The sequence below is a fragment of the Myxine glutinosa genome, chromosome 10 (genome assembly GCF_964187855.1).
Source record: "Myxine glutinosa chromosome 10, kmMyxGlut1.1, whole genome shotgun sequence".
Lineage (NCBI taxonomy): Eukaryota > Metazoa > Chordata > Myxini > Myxiniformes > Myxinidae > Myxine > Myxine glutinosa.
This window is the reverse complement of record NC_136270.1, coordinates 30306974-30320590: the sequence shown is the minus strand read 5'-3', so window position 1 is coordinate 30320590 and position 13617 is coordinate 30306974.

The following is a 13617-nucleotide window of genomic DNA, read 5'->3' as shown; positions in this document are numbered from 1 at the left end:
GACAAAGGCAGCACATAGGGACCGCGAGGGAAAGACAAAAACAGCACATGGGGACCGCGAGGGAAAGACAAAAACAGCACATGGGGACCGCGAGGGAAAGACAAAGACAGTACATGGGGACCGCGAGGGAAAGACAAAAACAGCACATGGGGACCGCGAGGGAAAGACAAAAACAGCACATGGGGACCGCGAGGGAAAGACAGTACATGGGGACCGCGAGGGAAAGACAAAGACAGTACATGGGGACCGCGAGGGAAAGACAAAGACAGTACATGGGGACCGCGAGGGAAAGACAAAAACAGCACATGGGGACCGCGAGGGAAAGACAGCACATAGGGACCGCAAGGGAAAGACAAAAACAGCACATGGGGACCGCGAGGGAAAGACAAAGGCAGCACATAGGGACCGCGAGGGAAAGACAAAGACAGTACATGGGGACCGCGAGGGAAAGACAAAGACAGCACATGGGGACCGCGAGGGAAAGACAAAGGCAGCACATAGGGACCGCGAGGGAAAGACAAAGACAGTACATGGGGACCGCGAGGGAAAGACAAAAACAGCACATGGGGACCGCGAGGGAAAGACAAAAACAGCACATAGGGACCGCGAGGGAAAGACAAAGACAGCACATGGGGACCGCGAGGGAAAGACAAAAACAGCACATGGGGACCGCGAGGGAAAGACAAAGGCAGCACATAGGGACCGCGAGGGAAAGACAAAGACAGTACATGGGGACCGCGAGGGAAAGACAAAGACAGCACATGGGGACCGCGAGGGAAAGACAAAGGCAGCACATAGGGACCGCGAGGGAAAGACAAAGACAGCACATGGGGACCGCGAGGGAAAGACAAAGGCAGCACATAGGCACCGCGAGGGAAAGACAAAGGCAGCACATGGGGACCGCGAGGGAAAGACAAAGACAGCACATGGGGACCGCGAGGGAAAGACAAAGACAGCACATGGGGACCGCGAGGGAAAGACAAAGACAGTACATGGGGACCGTGAGGGAAAGACAAAGACAGTACATGGGGACCGCGAGGGAAAGACAAAAACAGCACATGGGGACCGCGAGGGAAAGACAAAGACAGTACATGGGGACCGCGAGGGAAAGACAAAAACAGCACATGGGGACCGCGAGTGAAAGACAAAAACAGTACATGGGGACCGCGAGGGAAAGACAAAGACAGTACATGGGGACCGCGAGGGAAAGACAGTACATGGGGACCGCGAGGGAAAGACAAAAACAGCACATGGGGACCGCGAGGGAAAGACAAAGACAGCACATAGGGACCGCGAGGGAGAGACAAAGACAGTACATGGGGACCGCGAGGGAAAGACAAAAACAGCACATGGGGACCGCGAGGGAAAGACAGTACATGGGGACCGCGAGGGAAAGACAAAAACAGCACATGGGGACCGCGAGGGAAAGACAGTACATGGGGACCGCGAGGGAAAGACAGTACATGGGGACCGCGAGGGAAAGACAAAAACAGCACATGGGGACCGCGAGGTAAAGACAAAGACAGTACATGGGGACCACGAGGGAAAGACAAAGACAGTACATGGGGACCGCGAGGGAAACACAAAAACAGCACATGGGGACCGCGAGGGAAAGACAAAAACAGCACATGGGGACCGCGAGGGAAAGACAAAGACAGTACATGGGGACCGCGAGGGAAAGACAAAAACAGCACATGGGGACCGCGAGGGAAAGACAAAGACAGTACATGGGGACCACGAGGGAAAGACAAAGACAGTACATGGGGACCGCGAGGGAAACACAAAAACAGCACATGGGGACCGCGAGGGAAAGACAAAGACAGTACATGGGGACCGCGAGGGAAAGACAGTACATGGGGACCGCGAGGGAAAGACAAAAACAGCACATGGGGACCGCGAGGGAAAGACAGTACATGGGGACCGCGAGGGAAAGACAGCACATAGGGACCGCGAGGGAAAGACAAAAACAGCACATGGGGACCGCGAGGGAAAGACAAAGGCAGCACATAGGGACCGCGAGGGAAAGACAAAGACAGTACATGGGGACCGCGAGGGAAAGACAGTACATGGGGACCGCGAGGGAAAGACAAAAACAGCACATGGGGACCGCGAGGGAAAGACAAAGACAGCACATAGGGACCGCGAGGGAAAGACAGTACATGGGGACCGCGAGGGAAAGACAAAGACAGTACATGGGGACCGCGAGGGAAAGACAAAAACAGCACATGGGGACCGCGAGGGAAAGACAAAAACAGCACATGGGGACCGCGAGGGAAAGACAAAAACAGCACATGGGGACCGCGAGGGAAAGACAAAGACAGTACATGGGGACCGCGAGGGAAAGACAAAAACAGCACATGGGGACCGCGAGGGAAAGACAAAAACAGCACATGGGGACCGCGAGGGAAAGACAGTACATGGGGACCGCGAGGGAAAGACAAAGACAGTACATGGGGACCGCGAGGGAAAGACAAAGACAGTACATGGGGACCGCGAGGGAAAGACAAAAACAGCACATGGGGACCGCGAGGGAAAGACAAAAACAGCACATGGGGACCGCGAGGGAAAGACAGCACATAGGGACCGCGAGGGAAAGACAAAAACAGCACATGGGGACCGCGAGGGAAAGACAGCACATAGGGACCGCGAGGGAAAGACAAAGACAGTACATGGGGACCGCGAGGGAAAGACAAAGGCAGCACATAGGGACCGCGAGGGAAAGACAAAAACAGCACATGGGGACCGCGAGGGAAAGACAAAAACAGCACATGGGGACCGCGAGGGAAAGACAAAGACAGTACATGGGGACCGCGAGGGAAAGACAAAAACAGCACATGGGGACCGCGAGGGAAAGACAAAAACAGCACATGGGGACCGCGAGGGAAAGACAAAGACAGTACATGGGGACCGCGAGGGAAAGACAAAAACAGCACATGGGGACCGCGAGGGAAAGACAAAGACAGTACATGGGGACCGCGAGGGAAAGACAGTACATGGGGACCGCGAGGGAAAGACAAAAACAGCACATGGGGACCGCGAGGGAAAGACAAAGGCAGCACATAGGGACCGCGAGGGAAAAGACATTTAGTTTGGTTTGCTCTTTGTTGTTGAAGTGTGCGGCGTCACCATGCCTAGATCAAAAGAGCTCTCTGAGGCCTTCAGAAAGAAGGTTATAGATGCCTACGAGTCTGGGAAGAGATTTTTTAAATCTCCAAACAATTTGAAATCAATCATTCGACTGTCCGGAAGATCATCTACAAGTGGAGAAGATTCCAAACAACTGCCAACTTCTTCAGGCCAGGCCGCCCCAGCAAGTTCAGCCCGAGAGCAGACCGCAAGATGCTGAAAGAAGTCTCTGAGAACCCCAGAATGTCATCACGGGACCTACATGTTGTTCTTGCCACTGTTGATGTCAAAGTGCACGAGTCTACCACAAGAAAGAGGCTGCACAAATTTGATCTACATGGGAGGTGTGCCAGGAGGAAACCTTTGCTGTCCAGAAAGAACATCAGGGCAAGACTAAAGTTTGCCAATGAACACCTCGGCAAAGACCAGCACTTCTGGAACAATGTGCTCTGGACAGATGAGTCAAAGGTAGAGCTATTTGGCCACAGTACCAGAAGACATGTTTGGCGAAAACCAAAGACAGCATTTGACCACAAGAACCTGATACCAACTGTAAAGCATGGGGTTGGAAATATTATAGTTTGGGGCAGCTTTGCTGCATCAGGGCCTGGGCAGCTCACCATCATAGAATCCACTATTAATTCTTCATTGTACCAGAGGGTGCTTGAGGATAATGTGAGGCCATCTGTCGGAAAGTTGAAGCTCAACCGAAGGTGGGCCTTGCAACATGACGATGACCCTAAACATACCAGTAAATCCACCAAGGAATGGCTGAAAAGAAAGAAATGGAGGGTTCTGGAATGGCCAAGTCAAAGCCCGGATCTAAATCCCATCGAGATGTTGTGGGGGGATTTGAAACGAGCTGTGCATGCAAGAAACCCCTCAAACATCGCACAGCTGAAAGAATTCTGCATGGAGGAGTGGGCAAAAATTTCTCCCAGTCAATGTCAGAGACTGGTAGACAGTTATAACTCACGTACACATCGGATTTTTATGTGGAAAAATAAAAAATATTTTTTCACATAAAACGGCTTTTTTGTGCACAAAAAAATTATTTTGCTATTTTCGGAGAAAAAAAAATTTTCGCCCTTTTTCGGGAAAAATAAAATAAAATGCCCTTTTTGGTCGAAAATGTCTGGCAACGCTAAAAAAAAATTGGGGAATTTTTCGAAATTTTTTACTGCGATCGAAATTTTTAACTGCGATCGATCTCAAAAACAAAACGTTGCGTCCACTTGCATGCGTTGCGTCCCCAGCGTGTACAGCAGTGAGGCGGTGTACTACAGTGAGAGAGTGTACACAAAGTGTGAACAAGTCTATCAAGATGAGTGCTGCTCTTCGTGACAAGTGGCTGAAGGAATTCAACGCTGGCGGCGATGGGGCCACCTTCAAGTACGTGTCAAGTGACACGGCTTTCTGTCGAGCTTGTGAAAAGACTTTCCGGGCGAAGCAGAAGTCTGAGCTGGCCCAACATGTCCGAGGAGACCGCCACAAGAGCAACTTGGCCTTGAAGAAGAAGAGGACGGTCATGCAAGCCACCATCGAGGACTTTGGTGGCGGAAAGAGGCACAAGTGCGACGCCGTGGCTCAGGAGCTGTGCCAGGCCATGCTGGCTGCTGGCATCACATGGTCGAAATTGGAAAACCCTGCCCTCCGGTCGTTCCTGGAGAAGCACATCACTCTCCAGATCCCCGATGAAAGCTGGATTCGAAAGCACTACCTCGACAAGTGCTACGACGAGGCCTTGCCGGGGATCCGTGCCGACCTCGGACAGCAGCCCATCTGGCTGTCCGTCGACGAGACGACCGATTCAGCAGGTCGATATGTGGCCAACATCATCGCGGGACGCTTGTCCAAGGAGGGGTACTTTCGTCCCCACCTCGTCCAGTGCATGTTTCTGGAGGAGACCAACTCCGGGGAGATCGTGCGCGCAGTCAATGACACGCTGCGCTATCTTTGGCCTGATTTCAAGCCGGAGTGCCTCAAGGTCCTCGTCAGCGACGCCGCGGCCTATATAATTAAGGCCGGCCATGCCCTGAAGGAACTCTTCCCGGACTTGCTGCATGTGACTTGCGTTGCCCACGCGCTCCACCGTGTCTGCGAGACAGTCCGAGAAATGTTCAAGGACGTCAACGACCTGATTGCCACGACGAAGAAGGTGTTCGTCAAAGCCCCGTCGCGTGTTGTCCTTTGGAAGGAGCAGCAGCCCAATCTTTCTCTCCCCCCGGAGCCCATTCTGACTCGGTGGGGGACGTGGATCGACGCCGCGGTGTTTTACGCCGAGCACTTCGAGGCCGTCAAGGACATTGTGGACCAGCTGAACGATGACGACGCGATGGCAATCCGGAGTGCCAAGGACCTGTTCGGAAAGGCGGACATCAAGCTCAGTTTGGTCTTCTTAAATGCCCACGTATCGTTCATCCCGAAGATCCTTAAGCAGCTGGAGGAGGCCGGCATGGAGCTGGCCAAGGCCTTCCAGCTCCTTGATCAGGCCAAGGAGGAGCTCGAAAAGATCCGAGGCTGCCGTAAGGAGATCCTGCTCACCAAGTTCAAGGCGGTGCTGCAGCGCAATCCCGACATTGGTGTGCTGAGGACAGTGGCTTTGATCCTGGATGGAGATCAGCACGGATCTGAGGTTGGTGTGCCGGCTGGAGTCAAGCTTGCCGACATCCCCCTCTTGAGGTACTGCCTCATCGTCAGCGTCGACGTGGAAAGGTCCTTCTCCGTCTACAGAAACGTCCTCACCGACCGCCGACACCGCCTCACCAAGGAGAACATTACCAAGATAATGATTTCAAACACCTACTTTAACCGTTCCTAAAAGGGTCTTGTCAATTTCTTCTAGTCCTCTACTTATCAAACAATGCGGTTGCAATAAAGGTACCTGAGCGTCATTTTTTACCTGTTTACTAGCCCAGAGTGCTTAATGTTGTGCAGGAAAAAGCTTACCATTTTTTGTTCTTTTTTTGACTGATTTCTGAAAAACTTGGTAATAATAAAAAATGAATAAAACGGGGGAAAAAAATATTTCTGGATTTTTTCACATAAAAAAAAAAATTCACGCTTTTCAAAACGTAAAAGGCCTATTTTCTTAACATAAAAATCCGTAGTCTTTATAAGAAACACCTACTTGAGGTTCTTTCTGCCAAAGGGGGCAATATCACCTATAAGAGCCAAGGGTGTACTTACTTTTTCCACATGTGAAATTTGCATTTATGTCTATTTAAATTATACAATGGACTACAAAATGTTAATGTTTCATGATATTTGTTATATTATATCACCTTTATCTATCAATATTGTTGAAATGAAGATCAAATAGCTGTATGTTGAAATATGTTGAAAAAGTCAAAACTTTACATGGGGTGTACTTACTTTTTCACGTGACTGTATACACTCGGCTTCATCATGAGAGATTTCTGTACCTCTCCTCCTCTCTCATCCCCACGCTCTCTCTCTTTTTGTTCTGTAGCATCCTGATCCGTTCATTGTTATAGCTCTTTGATGAGCCTTGACTCTGTTTACAAAGAAAGGCCTTGTTTTCCACAGTGCCAAGCACAGCATGGAATGAGGCAGGGGAGCCAGCCCAGAGGGGAGAGCAGTACTCCATCAAGCTGAAGATGAAGGTCTTGTAGGTGAAAAGTTGTGGTTTCAGAGTAGGTGGTGGTTTCAGAGGATAATTCAGAGCTTTCGTTCATAATACAATTATGGATGTTACTGAAATTGATCTTCGATCAGTGGCATAATTAAATATTCATGCAAGTAAGGTGTTAGCATACAGAATGCAAGAATATGTGGTGGTTGGTGTGTGCTCGTGTCTGACGATCAGGTGCACCCTCGTTTTCTATCGTAGCCAAACGGGCGGCTGACTTTAAGTGTAGATGTTAGACCTTTGAAAATGACCCCAGTTTCGGACGGCTGGTTCAGGTAACCGACTGGCAAACATTTGCCCAGATCGAGGTCTTACTTATGAAGGAGGATCTGTCATTGTCGTGTTAAGGTCTCCGAAATGTACACATAACTACCTGGAATTTCTCAAGATAGCGTTTCCACCATCATTCAGGATTTCACTAACATATAATATGCCTACCTTGCCATGTCTGAAATATCAGCAATGAGTCCCCTTCAGAAAACTCAGCACTCATGATCGAAAGCTCAATGGATGGGATCATGCCATGACCTTCACTCCCGAGATCCTGAATCTAAATTGGATAAGTGAGGCCATGCGATCTTTAATTGCTGGCTGAAGGTGATGACTAACTTCCCCTCTACTCCAATTGGATCTTTTGATCATATGCTTGTGAAAGTCAACATCTCTCTGGCTATTCGCAGAGAGCTTGCTCAACGCCGGCGAGTCTGACATTTCACTCAAACAGATTGGCAGGGACTGCAAGCAGCCATCTCTCTTCAGGACTGGTCTCCCATATCTTCTGCTCCTGATGTTAACTCAGCCTGGGAATCTTCCACAGAAACCTGCTCTGTCATTCACAGATTCATCCCATCTCGTCTTCAATTATCCTACTCTTCTTCCCACCCATGATACAGTGAATCCCGGGGTGAGGCAGCTGCTCTGAAACAAGTTGCCTTCTCTTTCTGCAAGGCAAATCTGACCGAAGGCAATGAAAGTGCATTCCAAAAAGTCCACAACAAGTGTGTTTCCACTCTCAGGAAAGCCAGAAAACAACTTCTGTCCAATTTCAAGAATGGGCTTTCAAACTTGTCTTCCTCCTCTAAAACCTTGTGGGGCCTTGTTAAGTCTGTCTCTGGAGTATGCTCCCCTTCCATCATCTCTTCAAATGGCACCACAGCCGAATCTGCTCGTAAGAAGATCGAATGCCTCAAGTATGTGGTTGCTTCCAAATATTGTGTCCCCAACCCCTCACTCTCTGTACCCACCCTTCCCAGTCGTACCCAACTGAGCCTGGACTCTGTGTCTTTTGCACCTGCGAAGGTTCTTTCAACCCTCGACTTTAACTCTGCAACTGGACCGGATGACATCAGCTCACGTGTCTTAAAAACCTGCTCTGCTGGGATTGCGCATCCTCTCTCTGTGCTTTTCACTATCATTTGCCCTAGGTCATCGTCCATCTGCTTGGAAATCTACCAACATCACTGCATTACATTAAAAGGTGCAAAAACTGATCCCTTTAACTGACAGTCCATTCATCAGAAAGGTCATGGAATCCATAATCACAGTTGATATGAAATCCTTCAACAACCTCATCTCAGATCATAAATTTGGTTTCAGACCAGGTCACTCCACCTTTGACATGCTGCTTCTATTCACCATACAATTGATGGAGGCCCTCAATGTCAAGCATGAGATCAGGGCCGTCTCTCTGGACATATCTCGTGCTTTTGATAGAGTCTGGCATGCCGTCTTGCTCTCCATCCTCTCTGCATATGACATCCAAGGCCAACTCCACACATGGCTTACTGACGTCCTCTACTCCGAAGACTATGTGTGGTTCTCAACGGAACTCTTTCATCTCCTCTCCCTGTCAAGGATTGAGTACCCCAAAGCACTGTTCTGGGCCGAGTCCTATTCCTGATATTCATAAATGATCTCTCTGACTCTCTGGAAAATCCCCTTTATCTATTTTCTGAAGACTTTACCCTCTGCCGTGACATCCTTCATCCTTCAGACAGACAGGATGCTGCCTCTTCCCTTTCTTCAGACCTTGAAAAAAAAATCACAAGATGTTCAAACACTTGGAATATATCTTTCAATCCTGACATATCTCTCTCCAAAAGGACCGCGTGGCAACTGCACCAACCCCTTCCCCCATCTACTTTCTTAACAATCCTCTCAAGTCTAGAGGAAGTTTATTCACTGAAACTTCTAGGTCTCACTATCAGCCACGATCTTTCTTGGGTAAACCACATTTCAAAGTTGGCTTCCAAAGCCCACTGCCGACTGGGCGCCCTCCGTCGTACAAAGCCCTTTCTCGGCACACCTGAACTCCTATCCACCTCCAAGGCCTTCATCCGCATCATGATGGAGTACTGCTCTCCCCTCTGAGCTGGCTCCCCCGCTCCTCACATCTTGCTTAGCTTGACGCCCTGGAAACCATTGGAATCTCCTGTGATGAAGCTGAGTCTGTGGTTATATCACTTCGCCCTCGCAGATAGGTTGGTGGTCTCTGTCTTCTACCACCTCCTTTCTGGTCTTGCAACCTCTGCTGTTTCTGTACTTTGAACCCCCCATCCCTCCTCCCCCCACTCCCCTCCAGGTTTCTTCAGGGCACATACAGTCCACCATCAGCCCCCTTATATGGTCACAGTGCCTAAATCCAGGATCACTGTCTCACCCCCACTTATTCATTCCTATCTTCTCCCACCTGTGGAACCATGAACTTCCACCTTCTCTTCAATCTCACACTTCCTTCCAGGTCTTCAAGACAGCTGGTCACCATCATCTCAGATCATCCAAAATCTAAACCCATGATATTTTATTCCCTCGTTAACCCCCCCTCCTCACATCCCCACCCCACCCCAACCCCTCCTCCTTCAAAATTTCCAGTTTTCCTTCCTGAGAATTTCCTTCTGTATCCATCTTGTCCCCCCATTTAGTCCTCTCCTACCCCCATTTCTCCCCACACTCATTGTTTGTCCAAGTCTGCCTCTATCTTGGCCTTCAACTCTGATGTTGATGTTTCCCCCCTCTCTCGCAACTGTTCCTTTTGGCCTGTCGTGTCCTGATCTGTGGTACTACCGTTCTGACTTAGGAGCGTTAAGGTGGTGCCCAGAACCATATTACACTCTCCGTATCAGGATTGCAAGTCTTACTTCCTGTCTCACTCAAACTATAGCTACCGGGCTAGCTTCAATCTCTCTTTCTTACAAACACCATACACTTTTCTTCTCTTTTATTTAAGGCCTCACCCTGGCTTCGATGAGGGCTCTACAGTCCATGCCTGGAGCCGCCATCATAAAAAAGTCACAGTGTGGTGGACACTATGGCGCTGGCGCGGTGTCATCATTCCGCGCACCAAGAGGGTGTCGGCCACGCCCGAGGGGTAGGCGTGGCCCCGGGATATACACGGGGCGCGCAGCCCTGAGCACCTCAGTGCTATAGTTGAGCTTTGCAAATAAAGACTCTTTTTTGGTTACCTGCATTGTTGCTTCTCTTCTTGGCTAACAAGTCGTGCGCATAGCACCGCACTTCACTGGTGACCTCGACGCTGGTTCAGCCGCCGCTGACCAACAGGACATGCCATGGCCAACAACGCGGTAGCGGTGAAGCTCCCCGAGTTTGGGGAAGCCCAGGCCGAAGTATGGTTCGTGCAGGCCGAGGCACAGTTCCGACTTCGAGGCATAACGGCAGACGAGACGCGGTATTACCACGTCATCGCCGCCCTCGGGCCCGGCATAGCCGCCCGAGTCGTGTCCGTCCTGCGGAACCCACCGGCCGACCACAGGTACGAGGCGCTCAAGCGCCTCCTCATCGCCACGTTCGGCCTCACGGAGTGCAAGCGGGCCGACCGCCTCCTGGACCTTCCCGAACTCGGCGACACACGACCATCGGTCCGGATGGACCACATGCTTTCGCTACTGGGTGACAAAGCCCCGGATTTTTTTTTTAAGGGCGCTCTTTCTACGCCAGCTGCCGGCACAGGTACGCCTCGCGTTGGCCAGTTCCAAAATAAAGGAACCCCGCGCGCTGGCCGTCGAGGCCGACAAGTTTTTCGCGGCTTGTGAGACGCGGGCGAGCTTCGGTGCGGTCGTCGCGGATCTCGAGGCTGATGCGCAGGCACACCTCGTGGTTCCCGAGGCTGATGCCGATGCACACCGCGTGGCCGCCGCCACGCCCCGCCCACCACCACCGCGAAAACCGCGGCCTCCGCCTTCGCCGCAAACCTGGTGCCGTTTCCACGCCAGGTTTGGCCACAAGGCGAGGAATTGTTGCCCGCCGTGCTCGCTTGGCAAGTCGGGAAACTACCAAGCCGGCGCTCGGTCGCGGCCCTGAGCGTCGGCCATTCCGGCAGCCTCCTTTTTGTCACGGACACCTTGTCCGGGCGTCGCTTCCTCTGCGACACGGGTGCACAGGTGAGCGTTATCCCCGCCTCCACGTCCGACAAGCGGGCCGGGGCCCCGCGTTGCTTGCAGCCAACGGTACGCCCAGACGCACATTCGGGAAGCGCTGCCTCTCCCTGCGGTTCGGAGGGCAACGCTTTCAATGGACGTTCGTAACCGCCAGCGTGCCCATGGCATTGCTCGGTGCGGATTTCCTATGTGCGAATGGGCTGTTGGTGGATGTGAAGAACAGACGCCTCGTCCAGGCGGAAACGTTCAGCTCGCTTGCTTGCACGCTGAGCAGTTCGTTGGGCAGCTCCCTGAGCGGCTCACCGAGCGGCTCGCCAAGCGGCTTGCTGAGCGGTTCGATCCCGGCGAGGTTGGTCTGTACGCTCCCGGCAGCGGACGAGTTCACCCGCCTCCTCACCAGCTCCCCGGCCCTCACGCGGCCCACCTTCTCGGCGGTGGCCATCAAGCATGGGGTGGAACATCACATCCCCACCGTCGGGCCACCGGTCTACGCCCGGGCAGGCCGCCTCGAGCCGACGAAGCTCGCGGTGGCAAAGGCGGAGTTCGCTACGCTGGAGCGGCTGGGCATCGTACGGCGCTCCAAGAGCGCTTGGGCGTCGCCACTGCACGTCGTGCCGAAGCCCGGCGGGGGATGGCGGCCGTGCGGGGACTACCGCCGCCTCAACGATACCACCACCCCCGACCGCTATCCGGTCCCTCACATTCAGGACTTTTCCGCCCGGTTGGCGAAAATGTCCTTCTTTTCTAAGGTGGACCTCATCCGCGGGTACCACCAGGTCCCCGTCAGGCCGGAGGACGTACCGAAGACGGCCGTCATTACACCATTCGGCCTCTTCGAGTTTCTTTGGATGCCCTTCGGTTTGAAGAATGCGGCTCAGGCGTTCCAACGATTGATGGACAGCGTCTTGCGTGACTTGGATTGCGTGTACGTCTACCTGGACGACATCCTCGTCGCAAGCGCGTCCCGCGAAGAGCACCTCCGCCACCTCCGCACGCTCTTCGAACGCCTGGGCCAGCATGGCCTGATCGTAAACCCCGCCAAGTGCCGGTTCGGCGTCGCCGAAATCGACTTTTTGGGGCACCGCGTCACCAGGCACGGGGCCACCCCCTTGCTGGCAAAGGTGGAGGCGGTCAAGGGGTTTCCGCGCCCCCGCACGATCAGGGGGCTCCAGGAGTTCCTGGGCATGGTAAACTTTTACCACCGTTTCCTGCCCCACGTCGCCCATCTTCTGCGCCCCCTGCACGAGGCCCTCCGGGGGAAGCCGGGCAAAGGTGACGTTGTTTGGACCGAGCAGATGGACGCGGCGTTCGCGGGCGCGAAGCTCGCCTTGGCTAACGCCACCATGCTCGCGCACCCGGCGCTCGATGCACCGATCGCCCACACCACCGACGCGTCGGACTACGCGGTGGGCGCGGTAACACGAGCAATGGGTGCGTGGTGCTTGGCAACCGCTGGCGTTTTTCAGCCGGCAGCTTCGCCCGCACGAACGCCGGTACAGCACCTTTGACCGCGAGTTGCTCGGGCTCCACCTGGCGGTCCGGCACTTCCGCCATCTGCTCGAGGGCCGTTCGTTCACGGCCTTCGTCGACCACAAACCCCTGGTTTTCGCGATGGCCAAGGTCGCCGAGCCATGGTCGGCTCGGCAGCAGCGTCACCTCTCGGCCGTGTCCGAGTACACGACGGACATCCGGCACATCGCGGGAAAGGACAACCCGGTGGCGGATTGCCTTTCCCGGTCCGTCGCCCACGCGGGCCACCTCGGGATCGACTATGCCCGGATAGCGGCGGACCAGACCGCCGACCCCGACGTCCAGGCCTTGCGGACCGCCGTCACGGGCCTTCGTGTCACCGAGGTGCCGTTCGACGGCGCAGGCACGGCCCTCTTGTGCGATGTCTCCCTCGGCCGGCCTCGCCCCATCGTGCCCGCGGGCTGGCAGCGCCGGGTTTTTGACGCCATCCACGGCCTGTCCCACCCGGGCACGAAGGCCTCCCAGAGGTTGGTCGCCGACAAGTTCGTCTGGCATGGCCTCCGGAAGGCCGTCCGCGATTGGACCAGGACGTGCCTCGCGTGCCAGCGCGCGAAGGTGCACCGCCACACCCAGGCCCAGTTGGTCCCGTTCACGGTGCCTGAACGTCGGTTCGACCACGTTCACGTGGACTTGGTGGGACCTCTGCCCCCCTCGCGGGGTTTCACCCACGTCCTCACCATGGTGGACCGCACCACCCGGTGGCCGGAGGTCGTGCCTTTGGCGGCGACGACGGCGGCGGACGTCGCGCAGGCATTCATCGCCACCTGGGTTGCCTGGTTCGGCGCCCCCTCGGACATCTCGTCCGACCGCGGCCCCCAGTTCACCACGGAGCTCTGGGGGGCGGTCGCGCGGGGGCTCGGCGTCCAGCTGCACCGCACCACGGCCTACCACCGCCAGGCCAACGGCCTGTGCGAG